This window comes from Carassius auratus, chromosome 37 (assembly GCF_003368295.1).
Source record: "Carassius auratus strain Wakin chromosome 37, ASM336829v1, whole genome shotgun sequence".
NCBI lineage: Eukaryota > Metazoa > Chordata > Actinopteri > Cypriniformes > Cyprinidae > Carassius > Carassius auratus.
In genome coordinates this window covers 4,060,614-4,073,616 of record NC_039279.1, presented here as the reverse complement: position 1 = coordinate 4,073,616, position 13,003 = coordinate 4,060,614, and the positions used below count along the sequence as shown (strand labels likewise).

General features: G+C 38.0%; 1 long non-coding RNA gene and 1 pseudogene across 3 annotated transcripts; both read left to right on the top strand.

The window, feature by feature from the left end:
- The first annotated feature begins 584 nt into the window (after positions 1–584).
- LOC113056525 (uncharacterized) lies at positions 585–9,523 on the top strand. 3 transcript variants are annotated; one of them, XR_003277699.1, is made up of 4 exons: positions 585–638; positions 766–963; positions 4,928–5,166; positions 9,501–9,523. It is a non-coding gene; the product is annotated as an uncharacterized LOC113056525 (long non-coding RNA). The 3 variants fall into 3 exon arrangements; XR_003277700.1 differs by having other exon boundaries at positions 599–638; positions 864–963; XR_003277698.1 differs by lacking the exon at positions 585–638 and having other exon boundaries at positions 705–963.
- A 7-nt stretch (positions 9,524–9,530) lies between these two features.
- LOC113056524 (janus kinase and microtubule-interacting protein 3 pseudogene) lies at positions 9,531–10,189 on the top strand (annotated as a pseudogene).
- The last annotated feature ends 2,814 nt before the right edge of the window (positions 10,190–13,003 follow it).

Genomic DNA, 13,003 nt, shown 5'->3' with positions numbered 1-13,003 from the left:
GCTGCTTGCTGCTGTATTGGGATTGCTACTTCGTTATAAAAATTGCAGGTGGGAGCAATGTTTGGAAATCTTGTTTGAAAACCGCATTTCTGCAATTGTTTAAAGCACTGCACCTTTAAAATCAGTCATGCAAGGTTTTTTTTTTTTTTCTTCCTCTCTTGTCTTAGCTGTCCTTCGCCATCTGTTGGGCTGGAGGATAACCCATGCACTACAGTAGGATGAGAATGTTGTTCTGCAGTATTTAAATCATGGTCAATGATGCAGTTTCTAGAAGGAACAGCATGCTATGTGAATCCTGAACCGCTTCCAAATAAACAAGAGCTATGTAATGAGTAGGGTACATGTATGCAGTTGGTTATTTAATGCATAGACCGGATGATGACGTGATGCTGTGGGACTAAGATGCAATTGCAGAGCATTGGCCAGCGGGCGGCCACAACAGCTGTCTTTCTCCTGTCTCTTTTAAAAGGCAACCCAGGATAGAAGCCAGGCTTCACGCATCCCGCAGAACTGCCAGATCCTAGTGTGTATGCATGTGCACCCGCCTGCGCATATGTGTGCGCGTGCCACCCTCCCCTCCTCCTTTCTCCCAGCATCATCCCTCGCTCTCCATCAGGGATGGTGAGGGAGTGTTTATGGTAAGTGTGGAGAATCAAATCTCTCTTGCTTCAATATCTCTTAGCCTACATGCAATAGCTCCCTGCCGCTCCTCCTTTTTTAATGTTTTTCCCTGGTGATCCGGTGTCTGAATTACTGTGGATCCAGTTGTCTGCTCAGACCGCAAGCGGCTTGGTTCTAAAGGGATTCAAGCATCTTCTGCATGGAATTCAGGGCATGACAACATGCATCGCTTGTCGTTTCAGTGCATGTGTTGCGAATCACACAGAATGATGGAGGACCAACAGCTCCCTGGATAAACCCTGCAGACCAAAACAACATCACAACTCAAATCATGCACTTAAGGTTAGTCTCGATCTTTATTCATTGAATTCACTTCTTGCAGGGTGGCATCAAGCATGCAATTACCATATAACGATCCTGTTATCGGCCTGCTGGGATGTTTGTCAGAACTGTCAATGCGAGCCGGTGCAGAAGGGGAGATGTTGATCAAATGATGCTTGTAGCAGCTACAGCCTCGCTTGCGCAGGTTGGAATAACATCCACAGGCTGGCGTCTGCCCACTGGGACATTTGTTGAAATGTTCTCGGAGGGCCATCTGTGATGCAAAGAGGCTCGTTCTGCATGACATCTTTTTTCTTCAAAAGCTTGGCAGAGAAACACCGCACAGGTTGCGTAGGTTGTATTTATGATGCAAGTGAAGGATGATGAAATGTGCTTCTTTTTTTGAGAATGCCGTTGTCTGTCACTCATTGACTTGAGATATTCAGAGTGTTTGGAAGTTTTGACATGGCAACAAAAATATGAATATACATAGGCACAGATGTATGTTTAAAACATTGTGATGTGGATTATTGAAAGGAGGCATAGATCACTTTCAAAACAAGTTTGTCTACAAACAGGTTGCATGAAATTGATGCACATATACTAATATAAGAAATGTGGATGTTATTGTAGCCTCTGCAGTAGGTTGTTTTATATAATTGGAGAGGATTCAAATTATAGTAGCGTGTGTGTGTGTGTGTGTGTGTGTGTGTGTATATATATATATATATATATATATATATATATATATATATATATATATATATATATATTTTATTTTATTATTATTTTTTATATATATATTTCTAATTAATGGTGATGAATAGCATATGCTTAATCCACGCTTGTAATTTTGTGCTTGATCAGGAGACTGTATGCATGCTAAATATCCCAGAATGTTTCAGATTCAGTGTTATTTTTATTTCATTTATATACTATTATAATTTTTGAAAATATCTGAATTGGATTTAATTTTTTATATTTTGTTTTCACTTCAGTTTCTTGATTTTGTTGTGTTTATTTAAATGCAGTTTTTTAATACATGTAAACAAAAATGAAGAGCGTTGCATTGGCAACTATCTGAAATAAAATTAGTATATATTTTTATATTTTATTTCAAGTTAACTAACCCTGTTAAGAGCAGCTAGACATTTTTTATATTTCATTTTAGAGGATATTGCATAAAGTCTGCTGAGTCACTGTAATTCAGTCAGATTAGACGCTTCAAGTAATCTCACATCCAGAACCTTAAAGAAACTGTTCACTCAAAAAATGAAAGATTTGTCATTATGTGCTCACCTCTCATAGCGCGATATGGGATCTATAAACCTTTCGTGACTTTTACAAGGTTTAAACTCAGTGTCGAATTAGCATTGGACAACAGCTGATCTGTATCCAGGAAACAACTTGTAATATTTGTATGTTTGATACGCTGATAAGTGTTTAGTAAGAGATCCGGCAGAGGCAGACAGTAATTCTGCTGTACCTCAGAGCTGTCAGTATGGCTCCTGTATGTATGAAAAATGCCGTTATCTTACCCAATGATCCGCATAATGTGTTCAGTTCAACTGGGCAAAGCTGAAGGGTGTCTTTCATCACTTCTAAAGTGAGATTATGTTAAAGAATGAGGTGAGAGATGCCTACTTCAGTACAGGATTGCTGTCAGTGTCTATCATACTTTGACAAGTACTACAAAATATCGATGGAAATAAAGTGTGCATATTTTGAACAATTTACACAATTATTGTTTATAAATATATAATTAATTGTTCAGTTCAAAAGGCTAATAGTACATTTTGAAACTGGTTATTAGATTTAATTTAGATTTAAAAATTGCAATATAATATTCAATCTGGCCATTATGTCATCTAGTTCTACTGCTTAATTAAGCACAATTTGATACTTGCTCAGGATACTTATCTTTTAACTGTATTACTTTTAGCAAGGTAACAGTACAATTTTTAGTATTTTAGCATTAAGTAGGTTATGGTGCTTCTTTGAAAAGCAATTGATAATTTATCATTTAAAACATAAAAAATGGTCAAATATCAATTAAGTGATGCAGACATTCTATCCACTGCACTGCTATAATCGCCTATAGCAGTGATGCTCAAATCGCGAAATCCAGTTTCCGGCACAGTTTAGCTCTAACCCTAATCAAACATGCATGAGTTTGCTAATCAGTGTCTTCACGATTGTTAGAAAATCACAGGCAGGTGTGTTTAATTCGAGTCGGAGCTAAACTCTGCAGGAAACTGGATCTCGCGAGCCAGATTTGAGGATCACTGGCCTATAGGACCACAGTGGAGCCACAAAGAACAAAAGTACAAGAACAACACCGAAGCTCCTCAAGAAAGCCAAGAGCATCCTGATTCCTGGGATATTGGTGGATTTGATGGAGACACTTGCAAAGTGCATCTCTAATTACACAAGCTCAATAAAAATGTGATAATCTGAGTGCTTTCAAAGCAAATGAATTAATTTAATGCTCACATTCTGTATATGTAATTGTTCTTTTGTAAAGCTCTTTTTGAAAAGTTATTTAAACTTACAGTAGATGCTTTTCTTTCAATCTAATGAGGGATAGAGATGTTTTCTGTCCTATTTTGTCCTTTTTCTGATTATCTGTCATCTACAAGTCAGTTGGGTTGCTGCTAGATTCCTCTTATCTCTAGTGGAGCAGAGGGAAAACTTTCAATTTCTCTTTCCTGAATCAAGACTGCTAAAAGAGCAACCATTTATTTTTTATATAAATCTCTTTTTATTGCTCAGAGTATGCTGTATCATAGCCCAATAGACTACATCAACTTTTGTCTCGGATGTTTCTCCTTGAAGGAAGTTAAAGGCAACACTGCCTCAGTTGATGACTATACAGTAAGATCAGACAGGAGCTCAGATCATTCGGTGTAGTTTGATTAGAAATGTTTGAATGCACATCGAGATCTTTGACATATTTGAGCTCTGTTTGAGACGTTGAGATCTCTTCTGATACTGTAAGAGAAGATTAGAGATTACCAGGCCTTTTGCAATTAGACTATTGCAATTAGTGGATTATCTGATGTTTATAGAAGAGATAAAACTCACTATTATAATGAAGGTCTTAACTAATGATTATTTAAATGAAGAAATGAACTAATCCGTGTCGGTCAAGAGAGATTAGCATTTGTGTGACATCACAGTGATTATTCCCAGTTCTCTTCTAGTTAAGGAGAACCTTACGTTTGTGTCAATTTGACATGACGAGCAAGGCAATGAAGTTAAGAATATATTATAAACCGTTTCTTCCTGCACCTCAGATAAAGGGGAACATCATCTATAAAGTGTTAAATTAGCAGTTTTGTTGGAAATAACTATAACACTGTTGATACTAACACTGCTATCTAGAGAGCAATGGCTACCTTTGACATTTGAATAAAATATGATTTTGAATAATATGCATGGATATAGTAAATTGATTTTGATTTTTGACCTCAAATCCTGATGCAATCAAATGTTTTGTGGTGTTTAGTTTATTTCTGTTTAGTGCAGTGCTTAAAGATGACAAAATCAGTTTTTAGCAGAATGGAAAATTAAGTGTATTTATTCTAGAACAGTTTTTTTCCAAACCTGTCCTGGAGGCCCCCTGCCCTGCAAATTTTGTATGTCTCCCTAATCAGACGCACCCAGTTTAGTTCTCTCACAAGCTAATGAGTGGAATAAGGTGTGTTAGATAGATACATACATACATGGAAGACATACAAAAGATGCAGGGCAAGGGGACCTCCAGGACAGGTTTGAGAAGCGCTGTTCTAGAAAATAAAAAAATACTGTATGTCCTGTCCAAACTTTGTTTTAATTGAAAATTTGTCATCAGCAACAGAAAAGAAAATTGCATGGGCTTTTTCATTTGTATTTCAAGCTAATTTGCTTTTAGTGAGAGTCAAACTATTATTGTTCTGTGTCTCGGTGAGCTTCCTAATTACTCTCCTTTCCTTGTGAAATGCAGGTGGGTGGAAAGATGTAGCTGAGGATCAAACGGAAACCAATCTTGACCTCTCACGAACTCAGGTCATCCCTGAAAGGGGTGTGGCCTGTGGAGTACCGCCCAACATGTCCAAGAAACCCCCCAGTGGGCGGCCCAAAGGGGAACGGCCTGATGCCATGGCAGCACTGCAGGCAGCCAATGAGGAGCTGAGGGCCAAGCTCACTGAAATCCAAATAGAACTTCAGCAAGAGAAAACCAAGGTTAGAATCTAGACCTGCTAATTGCTTGTGTGCCAGAATACTTGAGTTCATTTCAGAAGTATTATTTTGTTTCTGTATAATAGTGTGATTCAGACTACATTCAGTCTGGAAATGGCTTCTCAGCTTCAATATTGCTTTTAATGTTGACCTCATTTCCTTCTGTATATTTGAAAGATTTATTTTCTCTGTAGAGTTCAGTCTCTTCGTAGTCACATCATCTGCTTATGCCACTATGATTAGCTCATTATTTTTTTATTAAAAAAAAAAAAAATTTGATCAGTCAGTAATGACAGAATGTAATTTTTTTTTGGACTGAATTATACCCAAAAATGTAAGTGTTATTATCAAACAGTTCATCCTGATTCCACGTAAGGAGCACTCAAGAAATCCAATTCCTTTGAATTCAGTTGTTACAAACAAGTCTGATGCTCTCTCTGATAGTGTTGATATCATAAACCCCTTATGTTTTATGGATTGGGCTCATTTAGTTTAAGTGGATGTGTTGCTCCATCATGTGTGTTCTGTTAGCTGTTTTATGGCTTCAGTAGCAATGAGAAACAGTTCAATGAGAGTGAAACAAACTATAGGCATTCTGTCAAAGCAGGTTCAGTGTGAATGACAGCAGGTCAGGGGGAAATGATTTAGCTTAGTCCGTTACTTCTGTGTCTTTTTTTATCTCGAGGGGTGAGGTTGGTCTTTAAGAGGCATGAGAGTATCCAAACCATCCATTTCATGGCCTGATGATTGACAGGGTGTGAACCTCTGTTCTCATGAACATCTCATTTGATATGATCGAGGATGAACACAACTCACTAAAGTCTCAGTTGTTCTGTTTTGTCATTGAAATGAAGACATTCTCGGAGATGGAAAAATAACTTACTAGGTTAAACCTGGGATCTAAACCTCCTCATAAATCATTTAATATATATAGATGTGATACATTTGGTCACACCTCTCACTCCTATCCTGCTCATCGGTGTGTTTTCGTGTCCGCTCGTTGTATGTGTGTGTACATACTGCAGTGGCTCTCAAGATCAATACACACATCTCAGGGCGAAAACAAATGACAGCGAGGTTCTGCAAGAAAGGACACTAGAACGTACTGATGGCCACCAGCAAGCATTCATCCTCAGAAAGGATTCTGTACTGTACATTTAAACCTCACACAGGACATTAATGTACCAACCCTTCTGCTTGACCCCTTTCACAATCGTTTAAAACATCTTAAGGGACACAATAATTACTCTAATCATTGTAATGTCGGCCACAGTTATAATAATGCTACCATAAAAAAAAAAATGTCGGACTGATTTTAGTAAGCTCTATCAGACAATGTATAGTGGATAGAATAGGTTCAATTATTTAACTGTGTGTGTGTGTGTGTGTGTGTGTGAGCAGAGATCCTGCTGTGTTGTCCTTGATTATATTCAGGACTTTTATCGGATTCTCCTTGCTGATGCAGTACGATCTTTGATTTATAAGCAAAGTGTAAATGATCTGGAATAATGGGTTTCCCTGTGCACATCCTTCAGCAGTGAGAGAGTTTTATTTTAATATTCTGACCCTGCAGAACTGGGAAAACACTCTAACAGGCCAATTACTGCAGGTGCCAAAAGTCAAAAACACTGCTGTACCTTGTTTTCTGTAAAATTGCTTTTATGTTTGCAGGAACATGAAATGCAATGTTCAGGAACTATTCAGGCCACCGGTATTGTGAGACGGGGAGAAAAAGAGACGGAATTGATTCATTATAATTTGTGATGGACAAAGAGTGTTTTGTGTTTCAGTGTTGAGATCTGCAGGGAACTAAATTCAGCAGGCTAGTTTTTGTTAAATAGACAAAAGCGAATCTTGAATTCTACCCTGCCTGTGAATGACTGATGTCTCTGAGAATCATGTTAGACTGACAGAAAGCCTGGTGAAAACAGCACACGGTTATGACTTTATTTTAAAACCAGTAGTTCACCCATAAATAAAAATCAGTATTTACTTACCCCCATGTCATACCAAACACTTTCTTGTTTCAACGGAACACAAAATGAGACTTGTTTTAAGTCTGTTTCCATGCTTTGATATTGCAATTAATGAGGACTGAAGTCTTAGAGATTCAGTAGTGATGTCCAATTTGTGAACAAATCATTCTTTTGAGTTAATCTTTTCAGTGAACCAGTGAAACCTGATTCACAAACCTCGTATTATGATTCATGAATCAGATCCACTTAAGTCCATTTACTGACTTAGTGAATCTTCAACAAGATTTTCAGTGAATAGCTGTTTAAATTATTCCTCAAAGCTTGGAATATAGCGCACGGTTAGTAGTGTAGACTAAATTTATGTTGCACATATTTTGTGTCTCTTTATGAATCTTTTAAACACCATTAATTGTTATTGGATAGAAAAAATGGAAACCTGAGTTTGAAATTACATACAGATGAGTAAAACTTAACTATAACTTTATATTTTATTTCGGCCATATTTCAGTGATTTTTTTTTTTTTTTTTAAGTAGTTTAATCAACAATAATAACCCTGTTTATCCCTTTAAGATGTTATAAGATGCCATTCAATTTAAGTGCACTTATATAAACCCCACACTTTACCACTGTCAACCAAAAAATCTTTTTTAGCCTTAGGATGTGATTCAGAGATGAACTGTGACCATACAGGCTAGATCTCAGGTTGTCATCATGCATGCCCATGAAAATGAAGATCTGGTCTTGGTGAGCGCAGTGACAGCACACCACTGTGTGGGAACTGTCAGATCCTCATAGATGTGCATCAGACTGCTAGCAGCATGCATCAATGCAGCTATTGTGATGGGCTTAGACTGACAGTAAGAGGGGACATAGGAGCTGTCTCTACTGTTGTTAGGCCTGAATGAACAATACTCTTCATGTATGATGGAAAGAGACGGTGCTGGTGTCTCCATCTGTAAATACTCACAAGTTTGTGCTACTGCTTGGTGGAGTGGAGCAGAAAGGAGAGGTTTGGTGGGGGTTTTGCGGCATGGATTGCCAATATGATATATACTTTACATTACACTATAATTTAATAGCGTTTTATTCTTGTGAAGTCAGTGTCACACTGTCCTGCACACACCTTCACACACTGTTGTAGTTCATATTGTAGGATGCTGAAGTTGTTAAAAACTGAATAGGTGTAGTTAAGTAAATGTGGTTGGTCTTATGTTAATTAACTTGTGTTTTTGATGTCACTGATGAACGAGGCGTTTTTTAAAGCTTTATAAAAGGTTTTCTATGGACTGGGAAGGGATTTTTGTATTATAGAGTATCTTTATGCATATGTGTGTTGAGAAAATGGCATTTTTGGACACGTCATTATTGGCATTATGCCACAAATGCTGCCAATTGTGCGCTGAACTGATACTGAACCCTGAACATTAATTTAAAGTCATGGATGGCTGGTTCTTCACCAGAGGCTCATGGGATTTCACAGCCTGCAGCACTGCTGACTCTCGCTGGAGTCTAAACCTCATCTCCACATGTCCTCTTACGCTGCATTAAAATGCAAACTCCCCGAAGGCCTAAAATTACTTCTCTTTGCTATTTTATTCCTTTGAAAACGGGCGAAAGTAAGTGTCCAGCGACCGTCTGACCCAGTTCTGGTCCAGAGTGGCGTGGTGTCAGCCATATAATCTCACCTCAGGGTTACTGCCTCCATCTGGCTGTCAGCGATCAGAGTTCGATTTATAAAAGGCAGTGGAGCAGAGACTTTTACTTTCAAGACATTCCTCAGACTCCAACCTAGTTCTATTAGTGGTGTTTGCTAAGGCAGGCATCTCGATTATTGTTGTTTATTGGGTTAGTAAAGTATTCAGCATAAGTATTCAGCTTGTACTCAGTTACAATTTTATGTTTTGGAGAGCAATCATTTTCTATATCCGTTTCATAAGTTTAGAGTCTAAACATGGGATATCCATAGCTTTAAATGTGAGTTTCCTCCAGTGTTGTCTTTTGTTTTGTGACTGAATGTCAGGTTCTGTTAGTGCTGTCTATTGCTGTGCCTGTGTAATGTGTAACCGTGTAATGGTCATGTCCTGACACATTAACTCTCCTATTTTTAGGACACGCTCAATATATTCTGCAATGCGCTGGACTGCTGTAGTGCCACGGTGCTTTGCATAAACAATGATTCAGTGTTCATTATACATTATACCACACTTAATTGTTTCCAAATATTTTTATAACCATTGTTTTTTTTTTTATAGTACACTTAAAATATCCCTTCAATTTTACAAATACCATTAAAATTTAAAATATACGTAGGTTTGATCCCGTCAGTTTTTAAATGGTCAAGTTAACATCTATTTCCTCAGGTCAGTAAGCTGGAAAGGGAGAATCTCAGGAGGTCCGTCACGAGCAGCACAAGTCCACGGTGGTGGTGACGGAGTTAAAAGCCAAACTTCATGAGGAGAAACTTCGGGAGCTCCACAGCGTTCGGGAAACACTCCTACGTCAACACGAGACTGAACTGGTGCGGGTCATTAGGATCAAAGACGGAGAGATCCAGAGACTCCAGGCGCTCGTCAGTGCCCTCCGCGATGGATCCACCGATAAGGTACCATTGGAATGGAAATTAAATAGAGGTTATTTATTTACAGTTCCTCGACTGGCTGCAGTGTCCAATTCATACTAAATGATCACAGTACTCCAAAAATATATAATTATGAAGACAATTTTTGAACAATTCTCATGTTATCTCTGCCACCACAGGTGAAGTCTGCAATGATGGCGGAGGCTCGAGAGGAGTGCAGGAGGAGTTTCGATGTGGAGCGCATGCGACTGCTACAGGAGATCTCCGAGCTCAAGGCGGTGAAAAGGCATATGGAAGAGGCGTTAAACATGGCGGTGCAAGCCGACAAGAGCAAAGCCGCCGAGATCCGCAGCGTCTACCATCTCCACCAGGAGGAAATCAACCGCATCAAGAGAGAGTGTGAAAGAGAGATCCGCAGACTGGTGCGTAATAAAGTGCACATGCACTATTAATCAGTGAATTCATCTGTCGGTTCATAGGTCTAAATACATGCCCTTTTATATAAATATATTTCTTTGGGTGGCAGCTGATAATTAAAGCTTTACACAGGAAAACCTTGTGGCTGTTGCCATGATGAGAAAATTCCATTTAATTTGGTGAACAGAATTATTCAGTTGCATTTATTTGGTAATAATTTTTTCTGTACAACTTTCTGTACAACAACCATTCAGATCAGTTGTTTGAAGTCCCACCCCTTGCTTGTTAAGCCCCGCCCAAGCTTTATAAACCATCCCATTGGAATAAACTACAGAGTTGTAATGCAATTCATGATTTTCAGTCAAATGTGTTTATAAAGTGTTTGGATATTATTTGTGACCCTGGACCACAAAACCAGTCTTAAGTGTCAATTTTTTGAAATTGGACTTTATGCATCATCTGAAAGCTGAATAAAAAAGCTGTCATAGGACAATGTTTGGCTGAGATACAACTATTTGAAAATCTGGAATCTGAGGGTGCAAAAAAAAAATCTGAATATTGAGAAAATCGCCTTTAAAGTTGTCCAAATGAAGTTCTTAGCTATGCATATAACTTATCAAAAATTCAGTTTTGATATATATACACACACACACACAGTAGGAAATTTGCTAAATATCTTCAACATGATCTTTAATTAATATCCTAATGATTTTTGGCATAAAAGAAAAATGGATCATTTTGATCCATGCTACAAATATACCCCAGCGACAAGTTTTTGTGCTCCAGGGTCACATTTGTGTGTGGGCTGGAATGAATTGTGACATTGTGACACATTTTATCTGCTTTTTTCTTCTTCTTTAAATAAATTGTTAAATTATGCAGTAAATTGATTTTAAAAACAGCAGACACTGCAAATCTGAATCAAGGAAACATTTATTTACCTTGGAGTGAATGTGGGTGTTTTTACTGATGTTAAAACGGAGTATAATTCCCTGCCATGCACTGTGTATTATTTTTTTTTTAAAGTGGAAAAAAATATTGTTTCTGTTCTCTTTGGTACATTGTCTGGATACAAGTGCTCCAGTACTGTCTCTTTGGATAATTTCTGTAAAAATTCATTCAAAATGATCTGAAAACACAAGATTGCCATAGAGCGGCAACCATTGCTAAGGTAGCATTGGCCAGTAATGTTTCCAAAGCGGTTCTTAAAGTAAAGATTTTCTCTCCAAATCCCACACTAAAGCTTCAAGGTTTTAAATCAGTTGGTTCACATTTTATTTTTAGCCACATTTTTTCTGTTTCTCAATGTATTACACCATTCCCTTCAGAGCCTCTCTTGTTCTGGGCTTTTTGCCATCCGTTTATTCCTGGAGTATTAAAATCTCTGTATCTCTGCAGTCAGTGGCCGCTGCAATCGATCGCTCTTGTGTGGCTGAGCGTTGACTCTATACTGCTTCAGGACTAAATGGGTGAAATGCAATGGAATACAGAGTTGAGGCCGGACTCTGGATGATATATATAGTAGAGGAGCAGAGTGATGGAAAAGATGCAGGACATTTCACTATTTTCTGAGAAGTATATATATTTAGGGCTGTGTATATGGTAGATTTCTTAAATTAAATTTGTAAAACTGTGTTTTTTTTTTTTGTATTTGCACATTATACTGATACCGTGATGTAAGATTTTGGTAGTTCTTCTCACCCCATAAACATGTCCTCTTGTTTCTGTCTGTCCCTAATCTCATCCCATACTATTAACTCATCGTAGGGTTATTGAATACATATTACTGATGTATTATCTGGTGGGTTGTAAATCCAGAAGGTCTGTGTGTGATTAGAGTCCTGTTTTGCTGTTGTGTGTTGAGGATGTATTGATCTTTGGATTATTTATTGTATCGCAGGGCCGGCTGGGGTTGTTAATCACTTAATCACATTTAGTGAGCGGGGTGGTAGGGTATGCCAAGTCGAACACAGCTTGTGAGTGTGTGTGTGTGTGTGTGTGTGTGTGTGTGCGTGTGTGTGTGTGTGTGTGCATGTTTACTGAACCAAGTCCATGACTGTCCTTTATGGATGGGACAGACCATCAAACCAAAACAACAAAGCCAGCCCATCATTAGAGGTTCTTGCTGAGGCAAGCACTGTTTTTGTTACCGGCAAGAAAGATGCCTCAAATCATGTGGCAGGTTGAGAAAAGGTCTGATGTTAGTGTTTCTAAGCATTCAGGGAGTGAGAGACACTGTGTCTGTGTAATTTTAAATGAAAGAGACATTTGGATCTTGGTTAAATGAAATAATGGGATTTTTTTCTGGTCTGGGTTAAAACATCAATCAAGGACATGTATTATTGGAACGAGGAAGGTGTTGCTGTAAGTGCATGGGTTGTTGGTCACAGTCTGAGTGTGTGAGAAACACACTGAATACTGAAATTGTTGGGATGGCATCTGGTGTAATCCACAGGGGAATGCTGGGTATTGAGTAGTGGATTTTTTTTTTTTTTTTTTTTTTAAGTAGTGCTGATTCTCCAGAAAATGCTTTATGTGGGGACTCTTCATTTTCTAGATGTTGCAAGTGAGAAATATCCTACTGTTCTAAGTTGATTTATTTAGTTTATTCCCCATAAAGAAAACATGTATGTTGCACTTTATAGTAATAATAAAATAAAAAAATAAACATCGCTAGCATCTCGGCATGTAGTTCTTTTTTGGATGAACCACAAATTTCAGTTATTGAGTTTTTGAATCATTTTAACTGCACTTGTAGTATGTGCTCTTTAACTGCACACACAAATGCAGTGGCACATGCTGTATATCATCTCATATTAAAGCGCAAATAAACTCTGAGGATGCAATGTCCTCATGAAAGTGAAATTA